A 5,100-nucleotide genomic window follows, 5' to 3' on the forward strand; every position below is an offset into this window, starting at 1 on the left:
TTAGTTGCCCATTCAGAGCCAGCTCTTCAGCGCTTGACGTCCTGCTTTGCGGAAACTGCCAAAATGTTTGGCCTGGAAGTCAGCCTGAAGAAAACTGAGGTCCTCCATCAGCCAGCTCCCCACCATGACTACCAGCCCCCCCACATCTCCATCGGGCACACAAAACTCAAAACGGTCAACCAGTTTACCTATCTCGGCTGCACCATTTCATCAGATGCAAGGATCGACAATGAGATAGACAACAGACTCGCCAAGGCAAATAGCGCCTTTGGAAGACTACACAAAAGAGTCTGGAAAAACAACCAACTGAAAAACCTCACAAAGATAAGCGTATACAGAGCCGTTGTCATACCCACACTCCTGTTCGGCTCCGAATCATGGGTCCTCTACCGGCACCACCTACGGCTCCTAGAACGCTTCCACCAGCGTTGTCTCCGCTCCATCCTCAACATCCATTGGAGCGCTCACACCCCTAACGTCGAGGTACTCGAGATGGCAGAGGTCGACAGCATCGAGTCCACGCTGCTGAAGATCCAGCTGCGCTGGATGGGTCACGTCTCCAGAATGGAGGACCATCGCCTTCCCAAGATCGTATTATATGGCGAGCTCTCCACTGGCCACCGTGACAGAGGTGCACCAAAGAAAAGGTACAAGGACTGCCTAAAGAAATCTCTTGGTGCCTGCCACATTGACCACCGCCAGTGGGCTGATAACGCCTCAAACCGTGCATCTTGGCGCCTCACAGTTTGGCGGGCAGCAGCCTCCTTTGAAGAAGACCGCAGAGCCCACCTCACTGACAAAAGGCAAAGGAGGAAAAACCCAACACCCAACCCCAACCAACCAATTTTCCCTTGCAACCGCTGCAATCGTGTCTGCCTGTCCCGCATCGGACTGGTCAGCCACAAACGAGCCTGCAGCTGACGTGGACTTTTTACCCCCTCCATAAATCTTCGTCCGCGAAGCCAAGCCAAAGAAGAGAAGAGAATGTGGTTTTGGTCACCTCATTACAAAAAAGACGAGGAGGCTTTGGAAAGGGGAGAGGAGAGGGTCACCAGGATGTGGCCAGGATGAGTTACGGGGAGAGGGCAGAAAGACGGGCTGTTTCCTCTGGAGCGTTGGAGGTTGAGAGGGGACGTGGTAGAGGTTTATAAAATCATGAGATGTACCATCAGAAATCTTTTTCCCCGGGCAAAACTGTCACACACTATTGGTCACACATCGGGGAGGAGGAGGAGTTAAGGGAGATGAGCTGGGCATTTCTTTTAAATTACAGGGAGGGGTGAGTGCCCAGAACTGACTGCCGGGGTGGTGGTGGAAGCAAATGTGATTGTAGTCTTTAAGAGGTTTCTAGATTTTTTAAAGTTTTACTTATTTGTTGATGTTTTATTTACAGCTCAGCATAAGCCGATTCCAGCCCACAAGCCTGTCCCGTCCAATTACCAATGCACTTTTTTTTTGAGCGTGGGAAGAAACGCACGCAAACACGGGGAGAACGTACAAACTCCTTACAGACAGCACGGGAATCGAACCCCTGTCGCTGGCGCTGTCGCTAACCACCAAGCCACGCCACGCTAACCATTCCAATAGACACATAAATGTGGAGTGGATGGAGGGAGATAGTCACGTGCAAGGAGAAGAACTGCAACTCTACAAATCTCTGGTGAGACCCCATTTGGAGCATTGTGTTCAGTTCCGGTCACCTCATTACAGGAAGGATGTGGAAGCTGTGGAGAGGGGGCAGAGGAGATTCACCAGGATATGGCCTGGATTGGGAAACAAGTCTTTTGAAGCAAGGTTAGCAGACCTGGGACTTCTCTCTTTGGAATGAAGAAGGATGAGAGGAGACTTGATAGAGGTCTACAAGATTCCCAGAGGCAGAGATAGGGTGGACGGCCAGGACCTGTTTCCCAGGGCAGAATCAGCAAATGCCAAAGGACATGGGTATAAAATGAAAGGAGGGAAGTTTAGGGGAGACGTCAGGGTAAGTGATTTACACCGAGAGTTGTGGGGCCCTGGAATGCCTTGCCAGGGATGATGGTTGAGGCTAGAATATGGGGGGCATTTAAGAGGCTCTTGGTAAACAGATGGAAGAAAAATAGAGGGTTACGGAGTAGGGAGAGTTTAGTACTTTTTTAAGGAAGGAATACATGGGTCAGTACAAGATTGACGGTTGAAGGGCCTGCATTTGTGCTGGAATGCATTACATTTCTAATTTGGACATGGTGTTCAGCACTGACTTGTGGGCCAAAGGGTCCGTTCCTCTGCTGTACAGTGTGCTGCATAGGTCAGGGGAAAGTCCACCCATAAAGCATGGCCTCTGGGTGCGGGCATGGTGTTTGGGCCCGTTCCTGCTTCGCTGAGGCTGAACCTGGTTAACAGGGTCGCCGGACTGACAGATGTAGCCCTGGCCATCGTTGCTGGGATACACCCAGGCATGGCCATTTCCCAGCGGGAGCCACCTCTGCTGAATGGAAGCACAGAGCCAGCAAGAGAGGGTAACAACACAGATCCGAGTAATTGGCGCAGGCAGCCGATTATCTCCCAGACTCCCGGTTGTGTGGCCTTGTCAGTGAGGCAGTGATGGGAGACTGGTCTGCAGGCCGGGCCTTTGATGGCGAGCAGACCATCCAGGGTAGCAATGATATCATCAAATCATTAACCCTCTCGACCTTCTGACCTTCGGAAGATCCAAAGCTTTGTACCTCAATCAAACAAACCCTCTGGGAAACTTGCTTAAAGTTTCTTCCTGGAAGGGAATTTCTTGCCAAGCTGTGGCTTGGAGGCCAGTCTCGTTAAATGTGATTGGGACACTCCGAGATTTATGAATAGGAAATTATTGGGGTTGGAAGGGCAAGAACCAGAGGAACCAGTGGACACGGGTTAAGGGTGAAAGGAGAAAGGGTTAGGGGGAACATGAGGGGGAACTTCTTCACACAGAGAGTGGTGGGGGTGTGGAACGAGTTGCCAGCTGAGGTGGTGAATGTGGGCTCAATTTTAACATTTAAGAAGAATTTGGACAGGTACGTGGATGGGAGGGGCACGGAGGACTATGGGTTGGGTGCAGGTGGGATAGACAGTTTGGCATGGACTAGATGGGCCAAAGGGTCTGTTTCTGTGCTGTAATGCTTAAAATTTCCATTTTACATTTTTAAATACAGGCCCTTCTGGTCCACGAGTCAGTGCTGCCCAATTACACCCCATTAGGCTACACCCCTGATATGATTTGAACAGTGGGGGGAAACCAGAGTCCCTGGAGGAACCCATGCAGACACCTCACAGACATCTCTGGATCTATGGTTCAGTGGTAGAGGTCATGGGGAACGGTCAGGGAGCTGGAGCTGAGACCAAGAGCAGATCAGCCTTGATCTTTGGAACGGTGGAGATGGCCAACATCTGTTCCTGTTCCTGATGCTTGACAGTGATTGGTGGAACTGCCCACCCTGAAGCCATGCAGATCCTCTCTTGAGCCTGGCATCTCTGATCATATTCCCTCTCCGTGTCCATCTCTGGGGAACAATGTTCCTTTATTGCCCTTTCTGCACCTCTCTCCCCATCCTATGCTTACTTCCCTATTGCGGGCTTCGCCTTTCTGCTCACTTCTCCCCTTCAAGTCCACCGATGATGAAGGGTGGAGAGCAGCCTATCCCCCTGGCTCAGGGTAAAACCCAGGGGGAAGAGGTTTCCAGGAAATCTGAGGGGGAAATTTTCCCCCATCTCCCCCCCCCAACTGAGAAGGATTGGGTTGTGGAAATCACTGCCAGAGGGGGTGGTAGCAGGTGAGAATTCAACAGGAAGGATCTGGATTTTGGAAGGACCAACCAAGAAAGGTCGCACACGGTAAACAGTTGGGGACTGAGGAGTATGGTAGAACAGAGGGATCTGGGAATAGAGATACATAATTCCCTGAAAGTGGCGTCGCAGGTGGACAGGGTTGTAAAGAGAGATTTTGGCATCTTGGCTTCCATAAATCATATTGAGTCCAGGAGTTGGGATGTTATGGTAATGTTGTACAAGACATTGGTGAGGCCAAATTTGGAGAATTGTGTGCAGTTTTGGTCACCGAACTACAGGAAAGATTTAAGACCCATTTTATTGCCATTGTAATAAATCAGGGCCATATTACATGAAATTCTTTTGCCTGCTCTAAGACAGGTAGATTTACCATTGGCAGAAATTGCCTGAAGCGCCTCTTACAGTCAGAGAGAGAGAAGCAAAAGAGAGTCTCTCTCCCCCCCCACCCCCCCCCCCCCCGCCCGTAGAGTCACCGAGTGTCCATGGATTCACCTCCAGCCCCAGCGGCCCCCACAGAGTCCAGTCCGAACTATCGGCAACTTGAGCTCCAGATCCCAACCTCCGACACAGACAGGAACCCTTCAGCACCCTCAGCACCTCCTCGCATTCTGGTTCTGATACCCGGTGCCCCTTCAACCAGTCTCGAGTATGTCTCCGGCAGCTCACAGCCCCCCACGGTGGGTTCCTCGCCTCGAGCCGCCAGCAGCCTGCTGCATGTGTGGGTCTTTCAGCTGCAGAGCCCCCTCACTGGTCCTCCGCCGTGGTCACCATCCCGTGGGTCCTCTCCTCTGCTTCTCCTTCTCAGACGGGGTTATCATTAAGATTGAAAGAGTGCAGAGAAGATTTACTAGGATGTTGCCCAGACTTCAGGAACTGAGTTACAGGGAAAGGTTAAACAGGTTAGGACTTTATTCCCTGGAGTGTAGAAGAATGAGGGGAGATTTGATCGAGGTATTGAAAATTATGAGGGGGAGAGACAGTGTGACTGTAGACAGGTTTTATCCACTGAGGGGAGGTGAGACAAGAACTAGAGGACATAGGTTAAGGGTGAAAGGGGAAAAGTTTAAGGGGAATGTGAGGGGGAACTTCTTCACACAGAGAGAGGTGGGGGTGTGGAATGAACTGCCAGCTGAGATGGTGAGTATGGGCTCAATTTGAACAATGAAGAATTTGGACAGGTGCATAGATGGGAGGGGTATGGAGGGGTATGGACTGGGTGCAGGTCAGTGGCCCTAGGCAAAACAAAACGATTCGGCACAGACTAGAAATGCTAAAATGACTTGTTTCTGTGCTGTAATGTTCTACAGT

Source organism: Narcine bancroftii, chromosome 4, assembly GCF_036971445.1.
Source record: "Narcine bancroftii isolate sNarBan1 chromosome 4, sNarBan1.hap1, whole genome shotgun sequence".
Taxonomy (NCBI): Eukaryota; Metazoa; Chordata; class Chondrichthyes; order Torpediniformes; family Narcinidae; genus Narcine; species Narcine bancroftii.